The sequence below is a fragment of the Varanus komodoensis genome, unplaced genomic scaffold (genome assembly GCF_004798865.1).
Source record: "Varanus komodoensis strain SLA01 unplaced genomic scaffold, ASM479886v1 scaffold17, whole genome shotgun sequence".
NCBI classification, from domain to species: Eukaryota; Metazoa; Chordata; class Lepidosauria; order Squamata; family Varanidae; genus Varanus; species Varanus komodoensis.
This window is the reverse complement of record NW_025335505.1, coordinates 7,391,664-7,410,335: the sequence shown is the minus strand read 5'-3', so window position 1 is coordinate 7,410,335 and position 18,672 is coordinate 7,391,664.

Here is an 18,672-nt window from a genome sequence, read left to right as displayed (position 1 = left end):
ACCGCTCAGTACTCTTAATGCTGCCTATTTACTGTTTTCTTCCTTCCTTTTAACTGCTACCAATGCATATTTATATTAAAGTCTCACTCTGTCAGTCACTTAATTACTTGAATTACTTAAATGCATTCTGTTCAGTCTTTCTCATATTCTTTGGAGTTGTTTCCACTGTCAGTTCCTCCCATTACAGTGCCCTCTATTCCAGGATGCCATTTGGCTAAGCCATCAAATTGTACTGAAATGTGTGTCTTCTGCTTTCCTACTTGGAGACAAATTTGCATACATTAGTGTGCCTACAAAACAGCCGCCACCCCATTGACACACTGTCAAAACAATGAGCTTCTAATGATTCCTGTCATGGCAGTGAGGCCACTGCAATAGCTGTGACTTCTGGAAATGTCTGTTTCTTGCAAAACAGGTAAAGTACCTCAGGGGCGGCCCCAGTGAAGAATAGGAAAGAAGTGCTGTGTATCTGTCTATCTCCCCACCACACTCATATGCCATCCCTCCCCCCGACGCTTGAATTCTTATACAAGATGAGCCTGCTCATCTTCATCATTTCACTGATTCCTATACTTGGGGCTGAGGCATAATAGCTCCTCTAGGTTGACAGTAGAGATCTCTTCCATCCTCTAAGGATATGTGGAACTTTGCTCTTGTGGTTACAGATACGAAGCTTCACTTTGGTAGTGAACGGTATGATGTTGGCACCACTATCTCACCATCACCACTTCAAGACGGCCTGAGGAACAGCAAGGTGACGGTAGCCCTGTCTGGGCATGGAGAACCTCCATCAATAAGAAGGGTCTCCTCTTTCGACAGCCAGCTTCCCTGAACAGAGAGGGGGATCATGCGATGAATGAAAGAGATGTGACTTGTCATGCATTTTCCCTGCTCAGGTCCTCATGCCCGAATAGGGCTTGGTGTTGCTGCCGCATGAGCTGTGAGCTCATGAGGCACCGAGTGTGAGGCACTGCCCTCCTCCTCCAAGTCACAATGTGCTTATTTTCCTATTAAGCAATAGTAACGGCTATTCACATTCCTTCCTAACCAAGTAAAATAAAAACACCAACACATCTAGTTGTGCTGTTAGCACGACACAACAGCTCATTAAGTTAAATAATGTAAGTTGACGAACTGATGGCAAGACTGGGCATGTGCAGCCACCGTCCTGAATATGCAGCCCTGACCTTGGAACTTGTCATGGTGTAATGGCTTATGTCTGACCTGGCACTTTTGATCATGTGTCTCAACCTGGTACTGCCCGAGAGATGACGGGTCTTTGGCCGGAATCTATTGTGCATTTCACTGCGCTAAGTGTTTATATTAATGACTTTATATTAGTACCAGGTAAGCGAGCCCAAGCGAGCCCAGGAGGCTGGTTTGCCCATTCACTGCCTGCGTATCTGCTGTGCAGGTAGAGCTCTGTTCTCACACATGGGGCTTGCGGGTCCTGTGTAGTTTGCCCAGAGAAGATAATAGCGTTCCTGAGCATTCGTGGACTTGATACTGGCTTGGCTCGCTTCCTGGCCATGGCTGAGCATGAGAAAGAAGTCCAGCAATCTCAAGAGAACTGAATTCTCTTGAGATTGAATTCTCTCTGAATTTTCTCCTGATCTTCACATCCCTACTTTAAATCATTCTAAAATAATGTATGCTTTTCCAGCTCCTTCCCATGTACTTTTATACCATCTTTTCTAGGTAAGAGTTACCTTCCAGGTTTGAATTAAGTCCTTCACACAACCTGATCATCAGACTTGTAATCAACTCATTCTGTTTTTCAGTACCAAAGTTCAGCCTGGTTATCTCTTAACGAAACCCCCAACAGGCCTTAGCAACTCTCTATTTCTGTTTCTATGTTTACCTCTTCTTCCTGTGGGCTTTCTGTAAAATAAATCAGAGGTGATTAAACCTCAAAAAGCATTTCTCATAACATCTTACCTTCACTTGAGGATCAATGTCAGACATTTATAGTATCAGTGGTACTTCCTTGGATTCTGAGATTTGGAGTGCATTTTCCTGGCAAGGGTGGGCATCAGATTCTGCAACTCTTAAACTGCATTTGGAAGATTCAGACAGATTTGGGATCCATTCAAAGCAAAGTAGTGGTCCTCTATATTGCTCTGAAATGAACCTGTGCCCTCCCAAATCTTCAGGATCGATTAGCGATAGGTCTGTAACAATTGCGACTCCATGATCTTTCTGTGTAACAAAATCCAGACTGTATCAGAGGAAGGGAGAATTGTAGGCAGAGGTTGCTTTCTTACTGACAGGGTGAATTTCTATCCACGGGGAATGGTTTTATGAGGACTTTCCATTCCCAGTGCTTTGCAGGGGTGGGATGCTGATGGAATATCCCAGCATAGTTCTAGTTTGGTCTCTGGTTTTTGTAGTACCTCAGTTTTTAACAGGTGTTCTGACATGGTGACCCTCCAATAATATGGAAAACATTGCTCCGTTTGGGGAACACCTGCTGCTGCTAAAGATGCATGATGTGCAAATCCTTTTGTTTCTGCCACAGCCACCCTTTCGTATAACCTTTTCAGTGCACTTTCTGTGACTTGTTTGTGAACAGAGCAAAAAATATTCCTAAAAAACCCAACAACCCCACCCAGCTGTGCTTCCATGAATTCATCATGATATCAACTCATGTCTCATGTCGTGTCTCATTCATCATAACCTCCTAGTCACCGTATTTCCTCTTCTGAAAATTTTCATGCTGCTTTCATATAAACAATTTGTCTACTTGTAAACTGTCTCCAGAAACAGTGTGTGTGAGTCTCTTTTTAGCCTTCCCCACCTCAAATATAAAAATTTTGTAGTACACACATAGCCCTGCACATATCCCTCTGAAATCTGGCAGATTTCCTCCTTAGGTATACTTCTTTGATATGGCAAACATATTGTTTATTTAAAAACCTCAAGACTGCTTTTCGTACCCGTACTCCCCATTCGGTACTTACCTGTCACTGCACATGCATAATTCCTTCAGCAGGGATGACTATGCTTACAAATGAAATCAAATTTTGTCCCAGAACCAAAAACCGTATGTGTTTGTAGATTTCATTTTGGGTTTTCCAAAATGAGGTTCTGCTTCAAAAACTAAATAATAGAGGCAGCCTCTGAAATAGTCTGAGCAAAACTAGGCCAGTTACTTAATCACAGGTGTGGAATTAAGCAAATGTTGGGTCCGTGTGCATTCTAATTCAGGACATAATTCTCTGTTTCCATTTCACTGTTTCCAAACCCCAATTCACATCCATCATTAAGGTGATCATGGAAAATATAAAAGGCACTGTGTCTTCCAATAAGTCTCTTGAAGGTTGATGGATATGGATGAAAACGGATGTATGCTTTCCATTACCACTCTACATTGCAAATTTAAATTTCTGCTTGATGGCCAAGATATTTTTCTGCCTGAGGTGAAGAACAAGATGTTTCCCATTTGTTTGTTTATTTGTTTATTGAATGTATAAACTGCATCAATAGTCCTATATAGGTGTGGTTCCATTCCATTCCCATATCAAGCCAGCTGAACTGACAGATTAATCTGTCTTCAATAGTGATGAATCATAGAATCATAGAACAGTAGAATTGGAAAGGGCCATGAAGGCCATTGGGTCCAACCCCTGCTGTTGCAGGACAACATGTTACACCATCCCACTCAGATGGCTGTCCAGTTTCTTTTTGAATGTCTCTAGTGTGGGAGAGCCCAACACCTCTCTAGGCAGCTGCTTCCACTGTTGTATTGCTCTGACCATGAGGAAGCTTTTCCTGATGTCCAGCCTGAATCTGGGTTGACACAACTTGAATTGATCATTCTGTGTCCTGCACTCTGGCATCAGCAAGAAGAGATCTTGGCCTTCCTCTTTGTGACAGCCTTTAAGATACTTATACAGGGATATCATGCCCCCCCAGTCTCTCTTCTCAAGGCTGAATATGCCCAGTTCTCTCAGTTTCTCCTCATAGGGCAGTGTTACCAAACCCTGCATCATTTTTGTTGCTCTCCACTGGATCCTTTCTAATTTTCCTGCATCTTTCTTAAATAGTGGTGCCCAGAACTGGACATAGTATTCCAGATGAGGTTTGACTAGTGATGGGTATAAAGGAACTACTACCTCATGATTTGGAAGTAATACTTCAGTTAATGCATCCCAAAATAGCATTTGCCCTTTTGGAGGCTGTATCACAATGTTGGCTCATGTTTAGCCTGTTGTTGTTAGTTGCGAAGCCGTGTCCGACCCATCGTGACCCCATGGACAACATTTCTCCAGGCCTTCCTGTCCTCCACCATCCCCAGGAGTCCACTTTAGCTCACATCATGTTTAGCCTATTGTCCACAATTACTCCAAGATCTTTTTCTTTTTTAGTTGTGTTCAGCCACATATTCCCCATCTTGTATCAATGCATTTGGTTTCTTTTTCCTAGGTGGAAGACTTGGCACTTGTCCTTATTGAATCTCATTCTGTTGCTTTGAGCCCAGTGTTCAAGTTTGTCAAGATTGTTCTGGATCTTCATGCTGACTTCTAGGGTGTTCACTATCCCACCCAATTTTGTATCATTTGTAGATTTGATTATCTTTCCTTGTACTTCCTCATCTAAATCATTAATAAAGATGTTGAAGAGCACTGGGCCCAGAAGCGAACTTTGTGCCACCCCACTAGTTACCTGCATCCAATTTGATGATGTCTAGTTTAGCAGCCAATTTTGAATCCTCTATTTTTTGGAGGGAAAAAAAGGGTTTTTCTATCTAGTCCAGTTTTTGCTAATTTGCTTATCAGAATATCATGTGGCCCTATGTTGGAAGCTTTGCTAACATCTATGTAGATTATGTCCACAGTGTTCCCTTTGTCCATTTGGGAGGTTGCATAGTCAAAAAGTGAGTATTTTTGATAAATCCATACTAGCTTCTATTGATCACTGCATTTTCTTCAAGATGCTTGCAGATGGATTTTTAAAATAATTTTCTCCAGAATTTTTCCAGGGATTGATGTCAGACTAACTGGTCTGTTGTTTCATCTTCATCTTTTCTCTTCTTTGCTTCATCTTTTCTCCACTTTTTGAAGACAGGGACAATGTTAGAGCTTTTTCAGTCATCTCTCATGTCTCCTGTTTTCCAAGATTTATCAAAGCCAGTAATTCTGAGAGTTCCTCTGCTAGCTCTTTTATGGCTCTGCGATGGAGTTCATCAGGCCCTGAAGATTTGAAACATCTGCTTCCCATTCTTTGTGAGGTGCAACCTATCATTTGCTAGTAGTCCATCTTCCAGGAGGCTTAGCTTGTGGTCCCAAAATCCAAATCTCTCTTTACAACACCACCATCATAGACAGTCATTCACTTGAAGGATTTATCTTTTCCTAACAGTTCCTCTTCTGCATACTGGTAGGATTGAGGATAAGACTATCTGGGCCTCAGCGTATTTTATTTTCCTCCCTAGAGCTTCAAAGTCAAATGTTACTTCAGAAAAACTTCTCATGGCAGTGTCGTTAGTTCCCACATGGAAGAGGAGGAAAGAGTATTTGTCAGTGGACTGTATGAGTTGTGTGAACTTGCTGGTTATATCTGTAACCTGGGCACCAAGGAAACAGCATATTTGGAGATTCTCTGAGTCATCATGACATATATATTTTTCCATTTCTCAGAAGAGAGAATCTCCCACAACTTGAACTCTTCTTCTTTTGTTGCACATTTTCCTATCCTTTTCCTTGTTTTATTGGCCTTTTGTCCCTGAAAAAGAGTTATTCAGTGTGACATGTAGCTCTTTCACAGTGAATTTCTCACAAGTCTCTTCCTAATGTAATTTGAAGCAGTTCAAGAGTTCCACTGCTTCCACAAGTGCAGAGTGTTTTCTAGGTCTTCTGCATCTTAAGTGTCAACTTTTTCCAGCGAGTATCCTCATTTCCCCTTCCCTCAGGGTTCTCTGCTGCCACCTTGGCTTGCTGATGCTCTTCTTCCTTCTGGACCACACTTAACTGTTGCAGCTCCTCTGCTCTGTCTAGAAACTCTTCATGTTCTTTTATTGTCCAGAGAGTGGACATTTGCTGCTCCAGTGCTCTGACCTTTTCCTGTAACAGGGGTACGAGTGTGCAGCAACTGCAGTTGTTGCAGGCCACCATTGTGGAGTCTCCTTGGTGCGTTGTTTGTGCCACCAGATGCAGGGCGGTGCAGGCGGAGGGGGAGGATTAAGGTGAAATAAAGAAGAGAACAAAGAGGAGAATGTTAGGGACCTCCCCCACCAAACTCTTGTTTGCTCTCCTTGTTCACTTGATCTGGTCACTCGCTCCTTGGGAGCTTGGCTGCTTCTAACCCAGAGGCCCTAGACCAGCTGGGGCAGCTTGCCCTGATGTGCTCCTCTAGGAGTCAGGAATCAGAATGAATCACCCCACCCACACAGCTGCTGCTGGCTGATCAGGCCACTCCCTTTCAGTTAATCAGCAATCAGCTAATCCATAACTTCCCATCATCTGTCTCTTAGAAAACCAAAGACTTTAAGCTTGGCTATGGCAGGTCTGTCTCTGCTTTGCCTCTGCCTGCGTCTGTCTCCTCTTCCCCTACAACTCTGTCTCCTCCAAACTCCTGGTCGCTCACTCCCTGGGAGCTTGGCTGCTTGTATCCCAGAGGCCCTAGACCAGATGGGGCAGCTTGCTCTGATGTGCTCTGCTCTGCTAGGAGCCAGGGACCACAACCACCCATTGCATCTGAAGGCTGCAGGGCAACTTAGGGTATAAGGTACAGGCCACATGGTCTCTTCTTTAACACCTTGCTGCTGTCTCCCAGTATCTGTTGTATCAAACAAAAATTAATTACTTAATTAACTGCATCAAACAAAATTAATCTATCCATGTTTTTGCCACCATCCTGGAGCATCTATTCACCCATGTTGGCACATGGTTGGCCTCCTTCAATTTGCATTTGCATATGGTTCATTGACTGGATGCACACCATCAGATTATTTCTGCATACCTGTTTATGTGGAAGGTATCTTGTTTCTCTTCTCCTTTGCATTCTACAGAAATGAACCTCAAAGAATGAAATAAAAAAGCCAATTCCTAGGGCTGTCCTAGATATCCTGAGATTTATTTCAGATTCATGCTTTAGAAAGTTGCTTTTGAAATCTTTATTTGAGTAACTGGTTTAAATAATTCTGTTTATATTTGAATTACCCAAATGAGCATATCCTGTGTCAGAGGGGCGGCTTGAGCTACATCCCCATGAGCAGGAGGGGATGGCAGTAAGGAGTCAAGCACGTGACAGTCTAGGGGGCTACCCCAGTTGGTGGCCCAGTCCCATGCCGAGTAGGATGGGCGTAAGGCTGGTGCTTGAGGCAAAGAACAAGACAGAGGACTAAAGGCTGAATCTTTCATTGGGAACCCCGAATCTCCGGGAGACTATCCACTCTACCACCCCATTGGCCATGGGCAGCTGCTGGAACGAACGCAAAGGGGCCCTGCTGATCTGTGTTGCGTCAGAGATCCTCGGATCACCTGGCTCTTCACTCACTTTGTTTCACCTCCTGCTGCTCCTTCTTTGAATCTTTCTGCATAAGATTTGTTTTTCTGAAATCGCATCCCTTTCTTTCCCCAAATAGGGGTATCTTTAGCAAACATGGTCCTTTACTTTAGAACACATATAATTTAGCATATGCAAGTTGGTACGTTCTCTGTCCCATGGGCCTAGACCGCTAAGTTTTCCAGTCCCTGGCATGACTCAGATACAAATTTACAGAACCCAGCTGGACTATCAATTGGATCTTTCTTCAGTACGGACAGTGTCTTCTACCATGCCTAAAAGCAGTATGCTAGTGTGGGAGAAAAGGGCAGCCACCTGGCATACCGCTCTCCCATCCAACACTTTGCTTCCATCTCCCAGCTGCTTCACTTTGCCTCATGACAGAGCCAGCCCTGCACGGCCACACACTGTGAAATCCAGAACTGTTTACATTAGGAACAAACTAACATACTGTTTGGCTACAACAATATTGAAGCATGTTTATTCTTATTCTTGCCTCATTTGTTTTGGCTAGAGAATAAATCTGCTTCTGATTTTATTCAATTCAGATGCTTCTCCAAAGCAAGCTATGAGCCATGTGAATCTTTTTTGTCTGTGTAAATGAATCCCCAGGTACCCTGAACTTTATACAAACAGTAGCACCAGGAGGTTCATAAACAAGTGGAATGAAGCTCAGTTAAATAATGGAACAATTGGGGTATAGCTGAAAGCAGCTTACTGTGTGTGCAAATTATTAATACAAACTAGCTATTAGCATATCATTGCTGCTGAATAATATAGCACACCTGAGGTTAGAAAGATGGATTCAACTGGGCAAGAAGCACGCGTCTACATGTTTTGTAACCTATGGGAGCATGCTTTGTATACTTAGAGAAGGCTAATGAATTTTGGACTGTTTTATTGAGACAAAAAGTAAGGCAATGGCCACCCACAACACCAACTGGCACCTCCCTAAAATACTATAACCCTGTGTGGGCATTTACATGCTTGCATTTAGGACTAAAGCATGGAGGGGGACATGAATGCACTCTAAACCCTGCCTGGAGTATCTACCCAAACCTAGTACCCAGTTAAATGCACAAAGGTCTGATGAAACTACAGAGTTCCTGCAGCTAGAAGCTCAAATAAAGCAGAGTTCCCTGTTGCAGGAGCTCTGCAGGTGTGCTCAGCAGGCATGTTGGGGTGCCACCTACATGTGGACTCCTGTCCCCGTCACATGAGCAGGAGAACGCTTGCACAGGGCTCATGGCTGCCTGCACTTCAGGAAGCCTGACATGATAAGTACAGACAGACTCTGTCCCAGAGTACAAGCAAAATCAGTCGTAGTGACTGCTAATGACCCCTGAGAATGGGCAATTTGGGCCCAGGAAACACAAAGGATTGTCAGGCTTGGAAGTAAGATTGCCACTGCTTTTCTGCTCCTGTCTCAGCACCTCTGACAACTGCCTGAGAGGCATCAGCCAAATGAAGGTTTTCCCCTTAAATTATTTATGCAAAAATGGTAAGAATAGCCTGGTGCCCTTCATCTGTGCTGGACCGTAACTCCCAGAATTCCTAGCCAGCATGGCCAAAGGGAACATGGTACAAGTTGCAGCAGAACACATCTGGACGGCCCCAGATCGAAGACGGCTGGAATCGGTCACCCATGGAAAGCATACCTGATTCCAGGTCATTCATTCAAGACAAATAGCAGCAGTCCTGATAGAGACCTTTGGGAGATGCCACTGTTTACTTCCATTGTGAAAATGGTTAATCTAGTATTACCTTTCTGCTTTACTGTGCACAGAGACCAGTCACATTATCCATATAGGGACCAGTCATATTATCCATGACTGCTAACGAAAAGGAATGCCTTTTTCCCTATATGCCCTCCCACCCCCTAAGATCGGCAGCAGAGGCCCTCCTCCAGGAACCCTCTTTGGAAGAGATCAGGAGACAGAGTACTTGGAGGAGGGCCTTCTCTGCGACGGCACCCCGACTATGGAATGCGCTCCCTAGAGAGGTTCGCCTGGTGCCGTCATTACATGCTTTTCAGCGCCAGGTCAAGACCTTTTTATTTAATCAAATATTTTAATGCTAATTGATTTTTATTGTATATTTATTTAACTTATTTTAACTATTCTATTTTATGTATTCAGTCATGGTATAGCTAATTTATTTGGTTTAAATTTTAGATTATACTGTAAGCTGTGCAGAGACGACCGTGATGGACGGTCTATTAATGTCCTAATAAACAAACAGGACTCTTTGGCAGGAGGCAACAACTTGTTGATCTGCTCAATTTCCAAGCGCAGCATGAAAATGTGCAGATGCTGGGGCCAGTAAACATGACCTCCCTCTCCTGTATTTTTCTATGTGTTATAGAGTAGGACACATGGAAATAGGGTAGTTTGGAAATCAAAGTATATTATATCTATCATGGCTATCCATGCTCAAATTACTGGGAGAGGCAGGACTTCCGTGTACAGGTTGGTACCCATGCCTGGTTCATGTTCTAACTGCACACGTTCTTAAAAAGCATGAGATCTTTTACTAGTGTACATTTGCCCTTAGAGGATGCATATTCCTCAATTCCCTTTAATGTGACATCCTTGGACACACTTAAAATATGAATAGTAGTTCCATTTATTGAAAGATAGAACTTACAGAATCTTAAATTGCAGTTCAAATGTAATTGATTTACAAGTTGGATACGTAGCAAGGCAAGGAAACATAAATCCTACACAGTCACACTTCTCAGTTCTTAAGAGAACAAAGGACCCTGAGCCCCCCATGCCTCTGGAAGGGGTCAAGAATGCTGTTCCAGAGGAAAGAAACAAAAGAACCCCTAAGCCAGTGATGTTGAACATTTTAGAGACCAAGTGCCCAAACTGTAACCCAAAACCCTCTTATTTATTGCAAAGTGCCAACACTCCAATAAAACCTGAAAACTGAGGTTTTAGTTTAGAAAAAACTCACAGCCATTCCAAGCAAATATATATGTATCCTTGGCAGCGCACTGACTGGCCATGTGAAAGCTCGGACGAGCCATGGCTAAGGAGTTGCGGCTCATGACGTCATTGCCTGGCACCGCTACTCCTTTCTGAGCGCCCCTATGTGCACTGTGATCCAATGCTCGGCTGCTGGGGTGATGCTGGGGTGACTTGGCTTGTGTGCCAACAGAGAGGGCTCTGCATGCCCTCTGTTTCCCACCACTGCCCTAAGCGTATTGCTGTATCTTGCTTTTGCATAGACACAGATGTGCTTGATTGGTGTGCTGTGATCTGGTTCCATATTTTAACCAAGCTTTCTTATACTTTTGACTCCCTAGTTTCTTTCAAGGAAAAAAGAAGGATCACTTAGACAAGTGAACAAAACTGCTTAAATGTCCACTTTTATTTATTTATTTAGTATGTTGTTCCTCCTAGTTAGAAATTTTAAAAAATTCTTGAAGAACTTACTCCTTTCAGCAATTTCCTGACTCTTTTCCTATCATCCCTGGAATATTTACCAAGACAGTTTTCTTCTCTCTGTGTACTTTAGCTTAATTCTTTCTGGAAAGGAATTACCTGCCAAGGTTGAATTAAATCCTACCTTCACCACAACCTGGTCCATACTTGTCATCAATTCATTCTGTTTTCCAGTACCAATGGTCGGTCTCTTGACCAAGCCCTCAGCAGGCCTTAGTAAACCTCTGGTTCTGCTTAGATGCTGACCTCTTCTTCTTCTGGCCTTTCTCCAAAATGAACCATGCTGAAGAGGAAAGGTTACATCACAAAAAGCCTCAGTGGATCTCTCTAAAGAAGGGGCCACACATTGGCCCTTATCCAGCCTTGCAATGAAGAAGCCAATTTATTGAATAGTTGTCTATTTCTGTTGGGAGACCAGAAGATTCATGCTGAAGAACTCTGTCCAGAATCTGTGCCATGAAAAAGGAAAGCAAATGTATGGCACAGCCATACAGTTAACTGTTAGATGTGATCATAAAGATTAAGCAGGAAATGCTTGATGCCAGCACTCATGTCACCTGAACGTAAAGGCCCCAGATGATCAGCGTTGTCTGCCACTGTTTTTACAGGGTTAATTTAGTGGAGTGTTATGACTGAAAATTATGCAAACCAGCATAATGGATGGGATCTTGATTCAGTTACATGACTGGCTTTTCATATGAAGAGCTGCTCTGCTCCCATTATGGAGTTTTTTCCTACTGGCAAATGCTTGCAGTGGTCCGTCACCCAATAATGCATACTAATCTCTGCTTGAAAACACTGAGCATTAAGTGCCAGTTGGCCACAGGCGCTGTGCTTGTTCCCACTTCAGCTCTGCATAAGAGCAAGCTGTGCACATGAGAAACCCTCTCTTCACAGACAAGTGCACCTCTTCTGAATCTGTACCCTTTTCTGTTCTTTCCACCTTCAACTCAAGCGGGCTGTAAAATGAATGTTTTGGATCAAATCCTTTTGGTTTTGACTGCAGCCACTGGGTACATATGAAAAGAACCCAGTTTCCTTGTTGACAGATGGCACTGAGATCTCAAAAGAATTGACACTATAGCTCTGTTCCTGGCTATATTTTGTACTGCATCGATTTTAATTTAGTTCTCTGTTGTAGAGTCAACTGGATTTCAGAGAGAAAAAGAAAGTGAATGCTGCTCTAAAGAATGGATTTCAACCTTGCCCTTTCTTTATTTAAGGTTTTTACCTATGTGACAGCTGTCCTGACTTGCTCCAGTTGCCCATCGCTTTCCAGACTGAAGTCAAGGTGTTGCTTTCCATGGTTAAGTGGGCATGCATGTTCATGCAGAAAAAGAGGCTATAGCCACCAGCATGTCCCAACCAGAACTTCTTTTTCTGTGTAAAACATGCACTAGATTGTGCCTTTAATGCTCTCGGGCTCCTTTAGAAGGCTCTGCATACTAGTTCAGTTGAAAAACACACTGCGAACATTTCTCCGACACAGAAACATTTTCATTCCATGCTTTACTCCTCCATCTGCAAAGTTCAGAGCAGGTTTGTAGGGCGGTTTGTAATGCATTCATACTCAGATTGTGATCACAATATTCCAGTGATGACTCAGAAAATAAATGGTAAAGGGATCCATCAGCCTGCATTATTGGGTCAGGCCAAAGGAAAGGCAAGAAAGCAGAAAGTGGATCATTTACAATAGGGAAATAGACTTGTAGGCCTGGAGGCCTAATCTATTCTGCCTAGACAGCCACTCCAACTTTCAGGTGTTCCCCAAATGGTCACACACCCTTCTCCAGGCCTATCCCCTGTAGTTCTTGGGGCAAATCACGAGAAGAAAAGATTCACTGGAGAAAATAACGCTAAGAAAAGACCAGCGATGACCTGGGTTGATTTCATAATGGTAGCCACCACCTTTTGTTTACAAGTGCTGAGAAGGGCTGTGAAGGACAGGGTATTTCAGAGAGCATTCATTCATTGGGTCACCATTACATTGGAGATGAGTGGATGGCACATAACGAAAATGTGTTATAGTCCTTCTAAGAACTGCTGGTCCCTGGGTTATTAATGCATCAGTAGAATGAAGGGACAATCATATTACCATTTTATATAGTGTGCCCAGAAATTACGCTTAGGCCCTGCCTAGAATATTCCAAAGGATCAGGGGAAAAATGCAATCCTATACTTGCTGAGGGAGGCAAAAAAGCCCTTGAACTTCCCCAGCCAGCCATGCTGAGAGTTTATTTGGTGGAGGGCTGGCAACAGAGCTAAACATGAACAGGATGGTGCCCTAAAGGGATGTCAAGGACCTTCTCATCACAAACATGAGCAGGGATGCCTCTCAGCAGTCAAGGTAGTATTTCAAAGACCAGAAGATACAGGTTCGTGTTTGAATCAAAGCAGCAAGACTATTTCAAGAGGCCTGAAGTACAGTATAAGGCTATTCTACAGCAAACAAGACTCTATCATCTATCTATCTATCTATCTATCTATCTATCTATCTATCTATCTATCTATAATCTATCATTTCTGTTTATATGGTGCTATATGGTGCATACCTGGGCTCTCTGTGCAGCTGTGGCTACACTTACATCGACTGATGGTTTAAAGTATTCCAGCTTTTACAATCTATAGTAGGCTCTCTATTCCTTGCCGGCCAACTTTGGTAAGTTGGAGGCATTTTTCCATAAATATGCTCAAGGCAGATTGTTAATTAGGACTGTCCATCCTTTTACCAGAGCATCATTTCCTGTGCCATTCAGAGTAGTGTGTCCTGGCTCACTGAACAGCACGACCTTTGGCTGCTCCTTATCACTATGCTAGAAAAAGCTTTTCCGAAGAAGCCTGCTCGTAAACACGCAGAAGCAGAGATGGTCAAAAAATAAGATGACCTGGTCTTCAGTACTACTGAGTTAACACTTGTGTCACACAGATACTGCTCTCCTAAATTCTAATGAATGACTGTAAGTTCCACAAGTGACCACTTTCTTACTGTAGTTCCCTGAAGCTGGAAATTAAAATGCAGTAACCACACAGGCCATGGATGGAAAGCACATGATGTAGCCATGATGCTGAAGCTAACCTGGTCTGAGTCTGGTCTGCCTGTGCTTGGAGGGGAGACTACCCAGGAATCAGAAGTAGTCATTTTGAGTGTGATGCTGGAGGAGGGAGATGAATGTAATAAATGAAAAACAAAAGTATGTTCACTGAATTGGAAATATATACCATGTCCCATTTGTAGCTGCCATGCCTCAATGGTAGAGAGCATGGCCGGTATGCAAAATGTTCCAGGTTCAGCCCCTGCATCCTCAGCATGGCTGGGAAGAGCTCCTGCCTACATTGCAAAATGGCTAAGTGCTAGATAATGATGACCGGAAGGAGTGCATAGAGAAGGAGTCGCAGCACCGCCAGCATCTATGGAGCTTGCCATAACAAGTCCCACGAGACACTTCTCCCAGACCGTAGGCGTAGCCCCCACTGCCTGTAATTTCCAGGCTATCAAACAGTTACTAAGAAGATTGTGAGTGGGCAGAAAGCTGCAGTTCTTTCCTCCCTATTTTCTCCAGAAGGTTGCCTTTGTTCACAACCCCCATTGTTTCTTTACACCACAATCCTATGCATGTCTACTGAGTAGGACTTTTCAGTAGGACTTCCTCTTTACAGTATAAGACTGTGGCTTAAATCAAAGGGTAGAAATCCTTGCTGGGGAAATAGAGTTGTCTTATCATGCTATGTTCAATTAGGTAAATGCACACACATGGCTTATTACATCTGATTCACACAAAAATTGCCTCCACCTCCTAATTGGTTAGACTGTAGCCTCAGCACTGATTAGTCCTGTTTTTTAAAAAAGCAGCTGGAAGTCTGGAAAACCAAATATTGGTATGCAGAATGAAATGTTAAGGGAGTCTGAACACATTTCTCACATTAGAGAGCTTGGCACTACATTGACCCTCCAAGCTGAATGGAGCGATACAGCTCCCCCAGGACCACGAGAAATGGTGTCATGCAAGGTGTCTGCCCCATTCACATACTTGAAGTATAAAAAACTAACAAACCTTTGGTTTAACCTTTTGTTTTGGTCCTTATGTGTGTGTACAAGCTCCAAATGGCTAGAAAATTAGTGCTATTATAGGTTATGTCCTTAACAGCTTCATGAATTGAGGAATATGGCAGCTGCATCTTTGTTGTGGATACTTCCAGGTTCACCACTACCTTGGAGCTGGATGGTGCTCAGTGGCAGAATGGTGGACATTCTTTCCAAATTTGTCTGTTCATTGAAACAGAAGCAATGAAGTCTATGCAACAGAGACTATAATTGCATGTTAGAAGTACCCAACTGGTAACTAATACTACTAATCATCTACACAGAATGATCGAGTTGGAAAGCAATGGAGTATCCTAGGATAAGAAATAGCAACACTGACATGAGCTGCATGTGGCTGCATTTTGTTGCTTTGTGCATCTCTGGGACTGACAGAAAGACAAGCAAGTGGGTCCTGGATCAAATCAAGCCAGAGCTTCCTCCAGAAGCAAAAATGACAAAACGGAGGCTGCCATATGTTGGGCACACTGTGGGGAGGCAAGACTCCCTGGAGCAGACAGTCATGCTAGGGAAAGTTGACTGCAGAAGATGAAAGGGGAGACCAACTATGAAAAAGACTGGATCCCTAAAGGGAGCCACAGCCTTGAACTTGGGAGAGTTGAATGGAGCTGTCATGGACAGGACATTTGGAAGGCTTCCATTCAGAGGGCTTCCATAAGTCAGAGATGACTTGACAGCACAGAACACACACACACACACACACACACACACACACACACCACTAATAATCTCACTAAGCAATGTGGTCAGTGCAACTTAGACTCTCACCTTTTGGTTTTGTGCATAAGAAGAGATTCATGTCTTTGACAGACACACCTGGTCTCATCTCCCAGGCTTACCCATCTCTCCTAAATAGCATTATAGAGCAAATATGGACCAACCCTAATGCTGGGAACAATTGACGGGAAAAGAAGGGGACAGCAGAGAATGAGGTGGCTAGATGGAGTCACTGAAGCTCACAGTTGGTGTGAGCTTGAGTGGACTCTGGGGGATGGTGGAGGACAGGAAGGCCTGGAGGAGTGTTGTCCATGGGGTCGCAATGGGTCGAACGCGACTTTGCAACAACAACAGATCAAAGCAGCTTTTGCTTCAAGTTGAGAATCAATTTTTTGATAATTTGCCTGTTGTCACTGGACTAGCCCAAGGTTAGGAAATCTTTTGGTTCCCTGGGTATCTTTGGAAGTTTGCGAAACTGCCTTGGGAACAACCATAGCACATCTGTCCTGGGAAAGGGTTCCCTGGGCACCAAGGAGGGTGACTAGGGGCAGATGGGTGCCCAATGGTCTGTGGTTGCCTCCCACTACACTAGGAACAGCAAGCGGCAGAATCAACATTAGCCTTAGCCTAAAGCCCTGGCTGACTTAGAACTGAATTGGGTAAGCACAATTATCACAAAACACCCACACTGACAAACATACATCTAGTTAAAGAAAAGTGCTTCGACAGTAACTTTAGGCTGTATTATTTGCAGTGATGGTTTTCTTTTTGTAAGAGATTATATTTTACATTGCAAGTTGTGCTGAGTTTGTTTCCTGTGAAGGAGAGCTGAGCATCTACAGCAAACCCTGCCATGCCACGTCCCAGCCACTGCCCCGTCCGGAAAAAATATTGCTGCTGATTCAAGTGGAACCAGTTCAGCGACTTACTGCAACCCACCTGGGAAAGCTTGCTTGGTGGCTTCGTCTGCAAAGCCAACAAGCTCCCATGGTATTAAAACAAGCGGCAGTCAGAAGCCAAAAAGGTCAGAAAAAGGTGTTGCTTGTATGAGAGAAAGGGGAACTATGTATTCTGCTGTGCAATTGAGGTAGTGACAGAAGACAATCCAGAATTCCACTGCATTCAGGGAAACCAGCTCACAGTCTTAGCCTGTGCATTTGGGCCTTCCTATGTGCAAGCTCTGAAATAGTAGCAAAAGGGGAAGCATAGGGGTTCCCCATGGCAACCTGCACAGCCACATCCCCAAGAAACCAAAGACCCAGGCAGATGTTGATCCAGGCCAACAATCCAGCCCTGGTCTTTTCATGCCCATCAAGGGCACAGCTTAATTCAGGAACCGTGCCACCCCAAAATACTTGCATTGGCACAGAGATGGTGCGTAAGAATATTTCATGGGAATCCATGATGCTGCATCCGAAAGAGCCCTGGCGTCTTTGCACCACAGCAAAGAGGTGCAGAGATCTTTTCCACGTGAAGCTGGCAAGTATCAGGAAGGTGAGGACCACAGCCCAAGGGAGGCCAGGAGGAGCCATGCACTGGATTTCTGTTAGCAGGGTATGCAGACTTTTCGTAGTGCCTCAAAAACATGAGAGATGAAGATCTATATTTGTTTAATGCAGAATGAATTCCAAGTTTGGCAGAGTATAAACCCTAGATGTAGTTTAGCTCAGATCTAAAAGCATCCATGGTTTAAGTATCCATTACTGAAAATGCAACAAACAGCCATTACTCTCTTAGCCACGGAGGCCCACAGTTGCTTTTTCATGGGACAGGGATGAATCTTGCGTGAATCCAGTTGCCGGCTTCTGCTAATACATGATTTGTTTTCAGCAAGACATGGCTGATAGATCAACAAGATTTGGTTGCTTTAGCTCTTTGAAAGGCAACATGGATGCAAAGGTGACAAATAAACCATGTTATCCCGTGTGCATACTAGAGTTGTCTACTTTTTATTTGGCAACTGTAGCTATTCCTCTGAGCTGCAACTTGGTGTGCAGACATGGCAAGGTGACCACGCTCATCTCTGAGCTCTGAAAAACAGCACCTCTTGATTTGCATGCATCAAGCAGATGATACAGTTCAAATGGAGAAATGCATGCAAAACAAAAAGCAAATGTACTCTTTTCTTCCTTCGAGCAGAATCTTCAAGTTTGCCAGTGCTGTTCTGAGAAAGTTTCCACATGGTTGTGCTAACAAAACTTTGGCCCCAGGGGCAGAAATATCAACACACTGCTAGCAAACCTCCAGACACACTGCAATGTGGTCCAGTGACTGCCACCACCCTCACTGTGGCCACCAGAAAGGAAACTTGACAGTTCTGGAACCTTTTGTGCATAAACAGGGGGATTTCAGGTGTGCCACTGCACAAGCCGAATCTGCTAAAACAGGTGGTTAGGCTTCTAACGCTAAGCCTGAATGCAGCCCAGGAGCCACGTATGATGGTCTACCGAGTTGTGGGTAAAGCTCCCCAATTGCAAAGGGGTTGCCAAGTATCTTGCCGGACTTTTAGGGTAGGGGTGGCTTCTGAACTACCCCAACTCACCCTCACCAGGTTCACGCATAAGGAATGTGAATGTGAATACTTCCAAATGCCTGGAATATTCAAAATGGCAGCACCTCAACCAGCAAGTCCCATGTGGAAGTTCACCCATGGTGGCTTCTTGTCACTCAGGCCAGTGTGAGAGTTCTTTCTGCAGCCCTTTTATCTGTGTTCCCTCTTCCCATTCTGGCCTCCACATTTCATTCCCCATCCAATCATTTTTTATATTGTGAGCCACGCAGAGCACCCAGATATGGGCTATTGTAGCAGCATATAAACCCATCCATCCATCCATCCATCCATCCATCCATCCATCCATCGCCACAGTGTTAGCTTCAAGTCTGGGAGACCACGTGGGCAAA